Consider the following 17,224-nt stretch of genomic DNA (forward strand, 5'->3'; position numbering starts at 1 on the left):
TATTGAAAAACTACAAATAGGAGAAACAAGGGCCAAGGTAAAAGCTAGGCTCCCAGCACTAAAGACTGGAGTGCACTACAAAGAAAGAATGAAATGGGTAGTGCCTGCTGTATACAGGTGTGTGTGTGTGCGTGTGCGTGCGCGTGTGCGTGTGTGTGCGTGTGTGTGTGTGTGTGTGTGTGTGTATGTATGTGTGCGCACGCGCGCGTGTGAGCGCGCGCAAGCATGCGCATGTGTTATGAGGAAAAACTGAGACTGGCAGACAGTTCAGGGCTGAATTAGTGATCAGGCCTGAAGAGACAGAAATTAAGCAAAGAAGCCAACAATCCTAGTTGACTCAGGAAAAGCCAAAAAAGAAAGTTTCATGATATATTTAAACTTTTCTATGTAGCTAAACTTTGAATACTACTTAAATATTCACAGTAAAGTCAAGCCTAAATTGCACTTCCACCAAACTGATGGTATAAATTGGTTTTTGGAGAGCAGGGTAAAGAACAAAGAGATGGGTGTCTGTGATAAAGGAGAGGAGTTTTTTGTTTTGTTTTGTTTTTTTAGATTTTTTTTTATTTATTTATTATGTATACAATATTCTGACTGCATGTGTGCCTGCAGGCCAGAAGAGGGTGCCAGATCTCATTACAGATGGTTGTGAGCCACCATGTGGTTGCCGGGAATTGAACTCAGGTCCTCTAGGAAGAACAGTCAGTGCTCTTAACCGCTGAGCCATCTCTCCAGCCCCCAGGAGAGGAGTTAAAGATGGACACGTCCTCATGCTCCACAATGGAGTGCAAACTGATAGTGTTGAAGACAGAAGCAAAGAAATGGCCTTTAATCGTGGTCTTTAAAGGAATGACAGTAAATTTTCACAGAGTAATTTAAAAGAGTCAAATAATTACTACTATGTGGACTTTGGCAATTTTGAAGAAAGAATATATAAGAGCAGATAGAATCTAGGTTCATTCCCGAGATTAAAAACAAAAAACTGAGTATTGTACCCATACAACATGACTCATCACTGCCCGTACCTCCCAAAGGAGCAAAGCCAGCTTTTTAGTGACTACAGACTCATAACCATGACAGCCAATCAATCACATCCCATAGTACTTCAGTACGCAAGCCAGGGCCACACTGAAGACAACTCTGGGGTGTTTCTCTAAGACACAGCATGTCCTTGAAAGGACTAGGACACACAGGTCCAACTTGCTGAGGTTTTTAGATGTGGAGTATTTACATTCCCCACGCCTGGTTGGATCAAATTCCCAAGGATTTTCAGCCTCGGGGTAGCTGTCTTAGTCAGGATTTCTATTGCTGTAATAAAATGCAATGACCAAAAGTAACTTGGGGAAGAAGGGGAGTGTTTTACCTTACAGCTTATAAGTCCATCACAGAAGGAAGTTGGGATAGGAACCTGAACACAGGAACAGGGGCATGGAGGGTTGTTATTCACTGGCTTGTTCCTCCTGGCTTATTTAGCCCACTTTTTTATAGCCTCCAGTACTACCACCAGCCCAGGGATGGCTTAACTCACAATAAGCTGAGCATTCCCACATAAATCACTGATCAAGAAATGCACCACAGGGTTTTCTCACAGGCCAATGCAAGGGGACCTTTTCTCAATTGAAGTTCCCTCTTTCTAAGTGACTGCAGCCTGTGTCGACATAAAATTCTCCAGAACAGTAGCAGACACAATTCTATAAGTCAAGACCCTCTGATGCCACTTCAAGGCACGCTGCTGATGTCTCGTGCCTCCCAAGAAAACACCACTTACCTCTGTGACAGAACCTGTTATGCTCTCTAAAAGCAAAAGAGGGAAGCAGTAGACACAGGAAATCTAAAACCTACTTCTTATACAACCATGGTGGTACACCTCCAACCCTATCACAACATTTTATGGGAAAAAGCCTCACATCATTGTGAGAGTTGATACTGTCACATGGCAGGTTCTAGAATCACCTAGAAGACAAACCTCTGAGCCTGTCCATGAGAGCTTCCATATTGGATCAACTGAGATGGGAAGATGTTCATAACTACTAGCAACGCCATCTCATCTAAACCGAATAGAAAGAAAAAAGTGATCTGGGTACCAGCATTCATTCCTCTCTCTCTGCTTCCTGATTGCAGATGCAATGGGATCCTGCTGCAATGGGAAGACACTCCTGCCCTCGTGTCCTCCCCACTGTGACTGCATCCTCAAACTATGAGGTGAGTGAGTCAGCAGAGTTCTCGGCTTCCAGGGGGCCTGAGTGATAGGACACAAACAACAGACTCTCAGAAAAGCCAACAGGCTCCAGCTTTAGAGTTAGACTTGCAACTTGCAAGATGTGATTGAATATACCTGCAGGGGTCTCCCGGGCCCGTGGGGTTTGCAGATGTTTAGGGAACTAGATTTGCAGGCACTCACATCCACTGCAATGGATGAAAATGTGAAGATCCCCACTGACAAAGAAAATTGGAGTTTAAGTCAAAAATAAATGACATCAACTTCACTTTAATCTCCTGGACTTAAAGCCTAGATGGAGGGGAAAGAGGATCAGATTAAAGAGAGGATTAAAGGATTAGAATAAACACAAAGAGACATCCACTCATTGCCTTCTCCCATCCTCCCTCCCTCCCTCCCCCACTCTTCTCACCTTCTTTGGCTTCTCTTCTCCGTTCTTCCCTTCCTTCCTCCTTTCAGAGAAAGCATGATCTTAGTATATTTTTTTCTTTAAACTTTTACCAAATTAGATAAAGCTGGTCTGCCATCTGTATCTTTGGGTTCCTCATCCATGAATTCAGCCAACTATAGATCAAAAATACCCGAGGGAAGAATTACATCTCTACAAAGCATGCACAGACTTTTTTCTTGTCCTTATGTCCTAGATTACATGCTATAATTACGTATGCAGATTCTCGTTGCATTAGGTATTATAAGCTATCTAGAGATGGCTTAAAGTGTACAGAAAGATGACCATAGGCCATATGCAAGTACCTCTAGCTCTGTTGAAGGAGCATCTTCAGCATTAACAGAATTCAGCCCTGAAACCAGTCCCTCTGGATCCTGAAAGTCACCTGCAACTTCTGTAGATGACATCATTGTGTCACAGTGTCAAAAGGTAGACACATTTGCTTACGATGAAGTCTCAAGAGTAAGACAAGGTTTAAATGGTCTTAAATTTGTGCATCTTTTAATATGTGTGTTGAAAACACTTTTGACAAAGACATTTTTCAGCGTAGACCACTACGTGAAACACATGGGTTTATTACTAGTTAATTTTCCTGCTGACTGACAGAGAGTGAGGACCCAGATCAGGGACCAGACAGTAAGCAATGAGCAGAGGACTACAACGTGCAAATCCTGGTATCTCTCATGGCCTTCCACCACCTGCTTCTACAGAGTGATAAGAGGTTCTTCTCTGTGGCTCTGAGTTCCCAGGTGCTCCACCAAAGCTGTAGTTTCCCCTTTATTTGGTCTCAAACATAAACAGCAAACTAATGGAGCTGGGGAGATGGTGCCATCAGTAAAATGCTTAACCTGAGTGCATAAGGACCCGAGTTTGATCCCCAGAACCCATGTCAAACAGATGGCATAATGGTGCACACTCGTAATCCCAGCACTAGGAAATCTGAGACAGGGGAATACCTGGAGCTCACTGTCCAGTCAGCTTAGCCTACATGCCAAGTTCCAGGTCACTCAGAGACCCTGTCTCAAAAAGAATCAGTGACTAGTGCCTGAGATAAGACACCCAAAGTGGATACAATACACAGAGCAGGAGAGGGAGAAGGGGAAGACAAAGAGGAAGAGAAAGAAGAGAAGGAGGAAGGGGAGGAGGAAAGGAAGAGGAGGAGAAAGATGAGGAAGATGAGAAGAAGGAGGAGGAGGAGGAGAAGGAAGAAGAGAGCACACCTAATAGTTTGGATCCAATCTTGAAACAGGTTCTGACATAAATTAGATGGGGAAGATGCCTCTTAGAACATTTGGATTCCCTGTAGGCTGATGCAGCCTTCACACATCTGCAGCCTCCATCTGCATCCCAGCTGGGAGACATCACCCTCTGTCCAGGCATCGCTTAGTTCTCACAAGACCTGTCTGTGTTAAAACTTTGCCTCACCACCCACTCCTTCTCCAGCAGCCTGCACTCAGCCATCCAGCACCCAGCAATCACCATCTGCGGAGAACACTGGGTACTGGCCTGAACAGAAAACATGGCCCTAACTTCCAGCATAGCCCATGATTAGGCTCCCGGGTATTTTGTGTGCACCCACGGGAGAAGAGTGAAACAGCTATAGAAAGCTAATGTCAGAAGCTCTCAACCCACTCCCGGCTCTGAAAACCTCAAGACCGTGGGTGCATCACTCAGTGTCTTCCGAGCAATAGAACGACAAGGACAATTACGGGGCATGGAAATGGAGAGAAGTCCCTACTCCAAAATCTGGCTGGGAGTCAGAAATCCCAGTGCAACTGATAAAATCAAAGCTACTTACAGAGATAATTTTTCTTGTTTTCCTGAAGACATCTCAAATAAGGATGTTTAAAAAAAAAACCAACAAACAAAACTGGGGAGATGTCTCAGAGGTCAAGAGTACTTGCTGTCCAAGCATCCTAGGACCTGAGAGCAACTCCCTAGCATCCACATAAAGTCAGTGAGTCTCGTGTGCCCATAACCTAGGAATGTGAGGTGAAGACAGTATCTCTGTAGATACCAAGAACTTACTGGGTAGACAGCCTAGCCAAAAGGGCAAGCTTTCGGTTCAGTGAGAGACCTTGTCCCAAGGCAATAAGAAAGAGGGTGACAGAAAAAAATATCCGACATCTCCCTCTGACCTTTCCTTGTATGTGCATGGGTACACACACCTGCACATACACATGCATACGCAACACGCATATACCACTGACAAAGAAGGTGATGGACAGAATGATCATGGCCTTGATCTAACCGTAGTAGAACTCCTCCCTCGTGCCTACATCTAAGCAAGGCACCTCATAAATCCACCTTACAACTTCATTTACAAAAATGGAATTCTTTAAGATGAGGAGATAAGTAAATTACCTTTTTAAATTAATTTTTAAATTGTACTTTAAAATACTCTCTGAAACAGGTGCTCATGTGCCCCAGGATGACCTAAAACTAGACAGGTAGTTGAGGGTGACCTTGAACTTCTGACACTCCAGTCTCTACCTCCAAATGCTGGGAGTATAGTCATGTGTCACTACACATAGTTCGTGCAGAAATCAATTAAGTGGCAGATACCACTGTCTACCCTCCTAACAGCCATCCCATTCCACACCCCTTCCTGCCATATGAACCCAAGGCATGTTCATATGGCAGGTGGCGCTATACCCTGGAATGAGACACCAAAGTCCCCTCTCTCATTCTTTCTGAGAGACAGGCACTATGATCGAGTTCAGTTTGGGAACTGGTTAGAAGCTGAGTAGATGGTGGCTCATCTATAGGACCATCTCTTTGCTGAGGGAGGAAGAACCTTCCCAGCTCCTTTCTGCTCAACTGACACCCTGAAAGACCCAGTGTTCAAAGCCACAGCCACCCTCCAGCCCCCATCACTACAGGCAACTCTCTTCAAGAAGCTTTAAATTTTAACAATTTGTACATTATTTTTCTTTCAGGAACATTTTTAGTGTATATAAAACTGGTCACAAAAACCAAAGACCTTAAATCTCCTCCTGTTTCCTCTTGAGCTTGTCACATTGTTTCTGTAGTTAGGTCTGTGGAACAGAGTTGATTTGTGTACAGGTCTATGTTTTGTTTAGTGTGGTCTGGCTTCACTAGGTTGGGACGTGTTGACTTTAATTGTGCAACACAGTTTATTGAAAAGACTCACCCTGCTCCATTGACACACTATTCATTATTGCTGTGTTATATTTGCATGGTTCTCTTTCTAACTTCTCTGTTCTGACCCCCGACCCTATGTTTCCGGTCTTTCCCCAAAACAACACTGTCTTAAACACTGCTGGCTTATAGTAAGTCTTAAAGCTAGGGAGTGCCAGTCCTCCAACTTGGTTCTTCTTCAAAACCATGTTGATATTCTGAGTCATCTACATATCTATATAAACTGTGGAATCAGTTTGTTAAGATGCACAAAACAACATGGTAGCATTTTTGTTGAGATTACACAGGCTCTACAGTTCACACTGGGGAAGAGTGACATCTTACCAATATTGTGTGAGAAAGTGGCTCATGTGAGGTCATGGAAAAATGGCCCCTTTCAAATATACTTTAGGAAAATAGCCTCAAAACAGAGATGAGCCAGACTTTTTATATATAATAAGTACACAAAGGATAAAAAAGCTCATTTGATATTTGGACAAAGCATTTACTAAACAAAAGCTCTCTGTTCAAAGAATTTAGTGCATATAAACAGTTGGAGTGTATAAAGAGCCATGAGTATAAATCTGAAGTCTCTGTTTTAAAAGAGACAAAATGGCAACTCAGCTTCCTTCTCATTAGCTGGCAGTGATTCATGAGCGCATCCAGCTAAAGTCTCATTTGTCTCAGCAAACTGGGGCGTGGTTGTTGCTGACAAAATGAGGAAGAAAATTGAAGCAGTTCTTGCTTTATTTAGGTCAAGATAGAGTTTGATTTCAATTTTCCAGGTCATTTAGTTAAAAGTTGTGCCTGACCCTGAATGACCCAGGACCTATTTTATGTCTCTGTGTTCTTTAATAGGAGATAATTAACACAAAAGCGCTACCTGGAATTATCTCAGCATTATTTATGAATATATATTTGCTTTTCATTCGTGTATCTATTTAATTTTGCTGAGTACTATGTCACAAGCACTGTTCTAGGCAAAGAAAGGGGACATTTTCTAAAGAGAAATAGAACAGAGGAAGAAGACAGAGGACAGCTGGCATATGGCTCTGGTGGCAAATGCTTGCTGTGCAAGCAGAAGGACCTGAGTTCTATGCCCAGCACCCACTTTAAAGATAGATAGATGATAGATAGATAGATAGATAGATAGATAGATAGATAGATGATAGATAGATAGATAGATATACATAAAGATAGAAAAATAGACAGATAATAGAGATAGAGAGAGAGAGAGATGATAGATGATGGATAGATGGATAGATGGATGATAGATGGATGGATGGATGGATGGATGGATGGATGGATGGATGGATGGGTGGGTGGACAGACAGACAGACATAAAACCAGGGCTTGAAATCATGCTACTAGGGAGGTAGAGATAGATACATTCCTGGGGCTTGCTGGCCCTCCACACTAGCTTACTAGGCAAGTTCCAGGATAGTGAGAAATCCTGTGTTTAAAGGGGTTCCAGGTGCTTCTAGCAACAACCAATCAAGGGAAAAAAATCTTTCAACCTTCTTGTCCACCCTTCTTTTCTGCCTTATAACTACTCCAGCTTCTAAGACGACAGCAGGCTCTGATTCCTACAGGGACCCTTCTGAAGCAGTTTTCCTATAAATAAAGGCCTTAATTGCTTTTTGAAATACTACAGCAAGGAAGGCACCCGAGAACAACACCTGAGGTTGTCCTATAGCGTGTGAATGCGGACACATGCGCGTGCGCACACACAGCAGATCTGTTTTATGGGAAGTGATGAAGAGAAGCCTTCCATGAAGTGATGCTGAAATATACATGAGCCTGGAGGGTAAAAGAGATGATCCCTTGAGGATTTCCGGAGGAGAATGTTTCTGTGCAGAGACAGGCAAGGGCAGAGGTGGGGACATCCTTGAGGGTCTGAGAAATTAACAAACTACAAACAGAAGGACAGGAACACATAAGGGGTGGTACTGGAGTGAACCAAGTAGCCATCCAGAACATGCCAGGTGGGTACTGAAAGAATCCCTGTAGGATTTTGTTAAATTGATCTGATGCATGGGGAGGGGGGGGCTAATACTGTTTCTTTTATATTGTCTAATCAAACGCAGAACCAGGAAAAGAAAGAAAGCATGTAAGAATCACACAGATTTAAGTTACTATAAGTAAAACAGCTTCAACTACCAATCAGGTCCAAAGGGGGTCCAGACAACCTGTTTCTGTCACACAACCTGTTTCCATCAAAACTACATCAGTCACCTTCTCTGTGGTGGGATCAGTTGACCCTCTAGCTGACCCATGGCAGCTTTAGGTGTGTGGGCAGTAGAGAAGCAGACAAACTCAGGGGGAGGCTGTGCTGTGTCATCGACAGAAGTGATAGCTCAATTACTGGAGATAGAGGGCTGGAGAAAGATCAGATGGAAAATATTTCTGAATGTAGAAAATAGCAGGATTTGTGCTTGAATAGGAAATGAGACGTGAAAAGGGGGGATCTGTTGGACCAAATAAGTCACTCAGGAAGTTGGTTCAACTCCAGCGGCCTCACCGTAAACTCAGGAAGTAGGTCATCATTGCCAACCCCTACTTCCACAACTCTTCCACGTGACAGATTCTAAGGGGGAACAGAGAAAGCCCAGAGGAGCCCACGTTTAACTTATTTTGTTTCCTAGTCCATAATATACATGTCCATGTTTAAAATGCTTAGAAATCACCCTGTTGTGATGGTTAACCACCACCATCCATTTGACTAGGTTGGAAGACACACCTCTGGGCGTGTCTGTGAGGGTGTGTCCTATGAGGTTTAAGGAAGTAGGGAGGGCTCACCCTGAATGTGGGCGGTACCATCCCCATAGGCCAGGGTTTTAGACTAAATAAAAAGAAGGAAGAGAACAGAGGACAAGCATTCATTTCTCTGTGCTTCCTCACTGCAAACACAATGTGACTGACAGCCTCATACGCTCACCACCATGCTTCCCAGCCATGATGGACTACACCCTCAAACTATGAGTCAGAATAAACCCTTTCACTGTGATGGGCAAAGTAACAAATACACGTTTATTGTAGGAAATTTAGAAACTAGATAAATTGTAAGAAATAAAAATAAAGGTAACCCCTTTCATCCATGAGTGATGTAATGCATTGATGGTATCCTACGCAAGTCCTTCCAGGCTTTGGCAAATACCGAGGTTCCGGGGATCAAATTCAAGTCTTTAGACTTGATAACAAGCACGTTTATCCACTGAGCCATCTCACTGGCCCCACTCACTCCTTTTAAATTTTGACTTTAAACTGAACACAGTCAGGAATGAACTTCCTTGTTGAGCATACTCAGAAATGGGCTTACGCCTGAATCAGTATTTGTGGACTTCCTGAACAGAATCCCCATGCTGCTTTTGTCCAAGGAAGCCCTGGAACTCACTGATGTGCCCTTTACCTCAGTGGATAACTCTTCCCTGTTCTTCCATGTCTGGGCTGTGTTTATTTGAACTTTGTACTCACCGAACTGTGAACCCACTGTGTTCAATTATAAGGACTTCCTAATGCATGGCAGATGGTCTTTCCTCTGTGGACTAGAAGAAAAAAAGAAACGCTTTGTGTCTCTTCTCCTTCTTATAAAATTGGGTCCCCATCGCTGTGACCTCAGCTGACCTTACTTGATTCTCTAAATCTCTATCTAGAGATCAGCCTGTCCCCATCTTCCCAGTCCTGTGATTACAAGTACACCCCACCACACCTAGCTTTTTTTTTTTTCATGAATTCTAGAAATTGAACTCGATCCTCACACTTGTGCAGCAAACACTTTCCTGTTAGGAAAGTGTTTAACCCCATTGTTGCTGGTATTACACTATCGTTATTTCCTACCGTTGTTAACATTAACTTGTGTTTCGTATGAACAGATGATACTCAGTTGTTTTCCTCACCTTCAAGATTCAATAGACCAACACTATTGCTCTTTTACTATTTCTGCAATGCTGTTTCTTCCTAGCATATTTTTAGCTCACACCCTCCTTGGCTGACCCCAGTTAACCACATGTGCCCAGAAAACAATCTCCCTATTAGAGTTCAAGCCTCTGGAGAAGACTAAACTGGATGAACAAGGAAGACAAGTGTCTGCTTCTTCAGGAAAACACCAAATGGCAGATGATGTGGGTGCAGCAGTCTGGAGGACCACAGGGTCCAGGATGAGGAGGCTGTGGCCACTTCCATGGAGGATCCCAAGGCCTCCAGACTGGTGGAAGTAAAGTTAAAGACAAGGAGTGGATCCCGGTCGCCCTGCTGAGCCGCCTGGTCAAGGACATGAAGATCAAGTCCCTGTAGAAAATCTACTCATTCTCCCCACCCATTAAGGAATCTGAGATTATTGACCTTTTCCTGGGTGCATGCCTAAAGGATGAGGTTCTAAAGACCATTCCAGTGCAGATGCAGACTTGGACTGGCCAGCAGACTAGGTTCATGGCTTCTGTTGCTAATGGAGACTACAATGGTCATATTGGTCTTGGTGTTAAGTGCTCCAAGGAGGTAGCCACTGCCATCCAAGGGGCCACCATCTTGGTCAAGCTTTCCATTGTCCCTATACAGGGAAGGCTACTGGGGAAACAAGATTGGCAAGCCCCACACTGTTCCATGCAAGGTGATAGGCCATTGTGACTCTGTGTCTCATCTATGCCCCCAGAGTCTCTGCTCCTGATAAGGGCCGGATTTGATGAATCACATCAGCCAAAGGCTGTACTGCCACCCTGAGCAACTTTGCCAAGGCCATCTTTGATGCCATCTCCAAGATTTACAAGCCACCTGACCCACTTGAAAGAGACTGTATTCAGTCTCCTTATCAGGAATTCACTGACCCATCTTGTGAAAACCCACACCAGAGTCTCCATTCAGAGGACCCAGACTCCAGTTGTGGCCACCACATACGGCTTTTTATACAAGAAAAATAAAACAAATTGAGTCTGTTTACAAAAATAGAATAGAGACAAGGCAAAGATATATCAAGGATGATATTTGAGGTTTACAAAAAAGGAGCAGTTGAACATCTGAGATCTGAGACTGCCTATGGTGGTTTGAAAGAAAATGACCCCCAAAGGGAGTGTCATTATTAGCAGCTGTGTCCTTGTTGGAGGGAGTGTGCCTCTGTAGGGGTAGACTTTGAGGTCTCTTAGTTCAATTTTCCCTCAGTGTGACTATCAGGTGACTTCCTGATACCTCTGAGTCAAGATGTAGGACTCTCAGCTCCAGCACCACGCTGCCATACTCCCCACCATAATGATAATGGACCGATCCCCTTTAACTATAAGCAAGCTCTGTAGACAGAGACTGTACTTTCATTTCCCACCCACCCAGACCCAAACAATCACATAGAAACTACATTAATTACAATACCATTTACCCAATGACTCAGGCATATTTCTAGCTAGCCCTTACATCTTATATTAACCCATTTCTATTAGTCTATATACTGCCACATGGCCAAAGTGTTCTCTCATTTTCTACATGTCTTGCTTCCTCAGTGACTGGATGGCATCTGCTTGATTCTTCCTATTCTCACTATATATCTCTATTTGGATTTCCTGCCTGGCTTTACTCTGCTAAGCCATTGGCCAAAACAACTTTATTTATCAACCAATAAAAGCAACACATATTCAGTAGGACATCCCACATCAGATCTCCCTCAATTAAATGTTTTCATTTATGAGAGTTGCCAGGGTCGTGGTGCCTCTTCACAGCAATAAAAACCTAAGACACTGCCAGATACTAAATAACAAGTCTCAGGAGCCTCAGTAAGGATCTCCTTGTCCTTGTTAGGAAATGTCTCACACACTCTGGGACAATGCTACAGTTTGCATGTAAAATATCCCCTACAGGCTTATATATTCAGACACTTGGTCTCCATCTGGTGGTGCTATGTTGAGAGGTTGTAGAAGCTTTTAGACATCGGAGCCTGACTTGAAAATATAAGGAGGTAGAGGTGGGCTTAAGGGTTGTAAGTGGGCTCTGTCTAGTTGGAGCTCTGTGCTTCTTTACAGCTAAGATTTTAAGAGCATGCCATGTTGCAAGCTCCCACCACCATGATGGAGTCCCTGCTACAATTTCTTATCCACACACCACCATGAATGGAGTCCCTGCTTCAATGTCTTATCCACTCAACGCCATGGATGTAGTCCCTGCCACAATGTCTTATACACCCACCATCATGGACTGTATCTGTGGATCTGTGGACTCTGGGCCAAAATAAATCTCTTCCTCACTTAACTTGATTCCTCCAGGCATTAGGTCACAGTGATGTAGAGTAATTAATACACTGTTAAGAGACCCTCTATGCGGCAGTGACCTTCAGAGCATCCGTTTGTACAATAAAACCTTACCTATGTGCCCTGACAGTAGGGTGCTGTCCTTGTGAAGTCTGTTAAGAGTCAAAATTATTTCTTAAACACTATTTATTAACGGCATACTATGTGGCAGACTGTGCCTTATAATGGTCATTTTATCCTTTAAATAAGCACCATCATAACAATAGGCAATGAAACTTTGTTTTGTTGAAGACAGGGTCTCTCTATGTACACAAATGTTAAAACTAGCAGGGCATTGTTCCAGGCCAACAGTGACCTCCTAAAAGAACCCATACCAAATTCCTACAGCCTATTTGCCATGTGAAATCTCTGAACCTAACTTGAAAAAAAGATACTTCCAGGTGTGGATAAGAGCACTGACAGGAATAGATGGTTGTGGTACCTCCTAAAATCTAAGTTTTAAGCTAGGCTGTGGTGGCACACCCCTTTAGTCCCAGCACTCAGGAGGCAGAGGCAGGCAGATCTCTGTGAGTTCAAGGCCAGCCTGGTCTACAAGAGCTAGTTCCAGGACAGACTCCAAAGTTACAGAGAGACCCTGTCTCGAAAAACCAAAAAAAAAAAAAATCTAATTTTTAAAAACAGAGTTAAGGACCATTTTGTGCATTTCATTAGCAGAGCATTGGTCCTGGCTCTCTGTGTTTGGTGACACTACAGACTGCACTCCAGGCTCCTGCCTTCCATGTCATCCCTACTACATGGCTATCAGAAATGGTAATAAGGAGAATGGTAGAAACAACAGGTTCATGTTCTCTTTCTTGGCCCTCCTACCAAAGCCACAGACCTTTGTCAGAGGCCACCTTTTCTTCACTAGAGTCAAGACCAGGCCCTCTCCACCTATTATAAGCACACATGTCAGAAAATTACCTATGCTCATTTAGGTTCCATTTAAACCCTCATTAAACATAATTTCACCAGGGTTGAGGAAACAGCTTAGACAGACAGACAGTCATGATGGCTTACAAGCATAAGGACCCAAGTTCAATCCCAGAATGCATGTAAAAAATGCTGGGTATCCAACACAATTCTTCACAGACCTTGAAAGAACAAAACTCAATTCCATATGGAAAAAAAAACAGGATAGCTAAAACATTCCTATACAATACAGGAACTTCTAGAGGCATCGCCATGCCTGACTTCAAGCTCTACTATAGAGCGATAGTAATAAGAAACCGCTTGGTATTAGCATAAAACAGACATGTGGATCAATGGAATCAAAGATCCTGACATAAATCCACATACTTATGAACACCTGATTTTTGACAAAGAAGCCAAAATTATATAATAGGAGAAAGAAAGCATCTTCACCAAATGGTGCTGGCATAACTAGATGCTGACATGTAGAAGAATGTAAATAGATCCAATATCTATCATTCTGTACAAAATTCAAGCCCAAATAGATCAAAGACCTCAACATAAACCTAGTTATACTGAAGCTAATAGGAGAGAAAGTGGGCCTTGTACACATTGGCACAGGAGACTACTTCTGAATATAACACCAATAGCACAGACACTGAGATCAACAATTAATAAAAGGGACCTCCTAAAACTGAAAAGTTTCTATAAGGCAAAGGACACTGTCAATAAGACAAAATAGCAAGCTATAGTGTGGGAAAAGATCCTCACTAACCCCACATCTGACAGAGGATTGATCTCCAAAATACATAAAGAACTCAAGAAGCTAAACATCAAAATACCAAATAATCCAATTTTAAAATGGGGTACAGAGCTAAACACAGAATTTTCAACAGAATAATCTCAAACAACCAAAAGACACTTAAAGAATTCTTCAACATCCTTAGTCATCATAGAAATGCAGATCAAAATAACTCTGATATACCATCTTATACTATTCAGAATGGCTAAGATCAAAAACACTAATAACAGTTTTTGTTAGAGAGGATGTGGAGTAAGGGGAATATTCCTCCACTGTTGATGGGAGTGCAAACTTGTGCAGCGACTTTGGAAATCAGTATGTCCGTTTCTTAGAAAATTGGGCATCTATCTACCTCAAGACATAGCTATCCCAATTTCAGGCATATGCCCAAAGGATATGCAATCATACTACAAGGACACTTGCTCAACTATGTTCGTAGCAGCATTATTTGTAATAGCCAGAACCTATAAACAACCTAGATGCCCCTCAACTGAAGAATGGATAAGGAAAATGTGATACATTTACACAATGGAGTACTACTCATATGTACATGACCTCATGAAATTTGCAAGCAAATGGATGTAACTAGAAAATGTCATTCTGAGTGAGATAACCCAGACCCAGAAAGACACACATGGTATGTACCCATTCATAGGTGGTTATTAGGAGTAAAGTATAGGATAACTAACCTACAATCAAGAGCCCTGGAAAAGCTAAATAATAAAGAAGGCACAAAGAAGGATGCATGGATTTTCCTGGAGAGGGGAAATAGAAAAGATCTCCTGGGTAAACCGGGGGCAGGGCATGGAGGGATGGGAACTAGAGGTAGTGATTTGGGCAGGCTGGGTGCAGGAAACAGGCTGGAGGCAGGATGGATGGGAGAGAGTAACGAAAGAGAAGTCTTAATGTGGGGGGAGCATTTCAGGGTTAGGGAGAAACCTGGTGCCAGGGAAAACCCCAGGAACCCACACGGATGACCCCAGCTAAGAACCTAGCAATAGTAGAGAGGGTGCCTGACCTGGCCATCAACCATAAGCAGATTGATGACTTCCGTAATTGCCGTTAGAGATACTCTATCCAGTAACTGATGGAACAGACAAGTGCTGCACTGAGCTCCAAAAGTCTTGCAGAAGAAAGGGAGAAGGGATCATACCAGCCAGGGAGATCATGATGGGAAAACCCACAGAGACAACTGAACTGAGTTCACAGGAACCCATGGACCCTGGACCAACAGTCAGAGAGCCTACATGGGACTAACCTAGACCCTCTGCATGTGTATGTGCGTATGTGTGCAGCTTGGACTCTTAGTGAGGTTTCTAACAGTGAGAGCAGGACCTCTCCCTGGTGCTTAGCTGTCTTTTAGTAACCTATTACCACATTGTATTACCTGGCCTGGCCTTGACATAAGGGGAGGAGCTCGGTCCTGCCTCAACTTGATGTACCAGGCTTTGCACAAGCCCATATGAAGCTGGTCCCTTTCTGAATGGAGATGAAGGAGGAGTAAATGGGGAGGGGGATAGATGAGGAAGAGGAGGGGACAGAAGGAGAGGAGGGAGAAGAAACTGGTTGGTATGTAAAAGGAATGAAAAAAATGTTATTTAAATACAAATTTTAAAAAAGAATTAGAAAATTTTAAAAAATGCTGGGTGTCACACATTTGTCATCCTAATACTAGTGAGGCAGAAAAAAAAAAAAAACAGATCCCTGGCACCCACTGGCCAGCTAGCCTAGCCTACTTGGTAAGCTCCAGACTCAGGTTCTGTCTCAGAGGAGGTGGGGGGTCCCTGAGGATGATATGTGAAGTTGTCCTCTGGTTTTTACATATGCCTACACACTTATGTTAAACTGTACACACATAGAAAATAAAAAGAATACAGTCCCACCAGCCCTTTCCTCCTCAGTTCAACAACATCCACAGACAGCTCTGGGAGCCTGTACTAATATGAGAGAGAGAGAGAGAGAGAGAGAGAGAGAGAGAGAGAGAGAGAGAGAGAGAGAGAGAGAGAGAGAGGGAGGGAGGGAGGGAGGGAGGGAGGGAGGGAGGGAGGGAGGGAGGGAAAAAGAGGGAGGGAAAGAGAGAGAGAGAGAGAACATGCAAAAACCATTCTAATTTACGAATTTATCACCACACAGCCACATCCTCCCCAACTGTCATTTAGCCCTGTTTCATCCTCTAGATTTACTAGGTTTTGTGTTTCCCTTCCCTCTTATTAACTACAAAGACAACCAACCCCAACCCAACCTTTTGTAAGGTCTTCAATTCCCCCAGTGCTGAGAACCGCACTGAACTGAGACTTCCTCCCCTGCTGGTGACCCTCCAGCCCTGGGGTTTTCCCTAGGACGTCAAGTTAGCCCAGACCTAGGGCAGCCTCTGCAGTGGCCTCATTACACTCTGTTAAACCCCCCCCCCTTTTTTTTCATTTTAATTCCTTTGAACCAAGTGTCTGCCCTCTCACTTTTTGTCTGTAACTGACTTACTCCTGACAGGAAAATCATCATGAAATTCCAAGCCCTTCTCCCTCTCCAGAGCTCTTCAACAGATCCTACCCTGAGGTCAGAAAACTTAATAATCTTCCACTCAGAGGCAGAACTTTAATTCTTTCCCTACTAAGTCACATTAAAAAATAACTGCTATCAATGGTTGTGCTTTTCCTGCTGAGAGCACAATCCCCTTACAATTTCTGTGGTAGAAATTTGTGTGAGGGACCAGGTCATGCTGAAGATCAATGTGCCCTACCTCCCTGTGCTTTCTGACCCAGAAGGAGCCTGCAGAGGGCTCTGTCTACAAAAGCAACAGAGAACAAAGACAGCCTGCGATTCATAGCAAGCATCATTTACTCAGGATAACTACACAGGGCAGACACTGCTGTACAGGATTTGCGTTTGGGACAGGAGTTGCACTACAATCCATTTAGCAGACGGCCGAGAGTACACGATGAGCCGTGCCTACTCCTCAGCTCTCTTTAGCTCTTCTACCATTGTTGACTTCTTACCCTGGATCATGGTTCTGTGTCCTTCCTTCTCTAACCTCCTTCTAGATTCTTTTTACATGTTTCCCATTGGCTCTCTGAAACTGTTGTCCAAAGACACATCTTTCTAGCTCACTCTTAGTCTAACCAAGACATACTCCAGGTAAACAGCCGGTCCCAAGAATGGCTGGAGGGCATTGATTACTTCTTGATATCCAATAGGCACAGCCTACCACCTTCAGCCCACACACCCTCAAATTTAAAATCATCATGGCTACCCCTGATTCTTTAGTTTCCTATCTTGGTCCATCTCTTTACTTAGCAGCTGACATATATTCATGGTTATCCTTCTTCCAGGTACTGCTCCAGAGTCTGGGTCCAGCAAAGGAACAAATACATCCCCTGCTTTAGTGGCACTTGTGTTCAGCGGAGGAAACAAGGAAAACAGAACATACATAAACATGTAATGCA

General features: G+C 43.4%; 1 pseudogene; it reads left to right on the forward strand.

The window, feature by feature from the left end:
- The first annotated feature begins 9,916 nt into the window (after positions 1-9,916).
- LOC121677232 lies at positions 9,917-15,041 on the forward strand (annotated as a pseudogene).
- Positions 15,042-17,224: the final 2,183 nt, after the last annotated feature.

The sequence above is a fragment of the Arvicola amphibius genome, chromosome 6, assembly GCF_903992535.2.
Source record: "Arvicola amphibius chromosome 6, mArvAmp1.2, whole genome shotgun sequence".
Lineage (NCBI taxonomy): Eukaryota > Metazoa > Chordata > Mammalia > Rodentia > Cricetidae > Arvicola > Arvicola amphibius.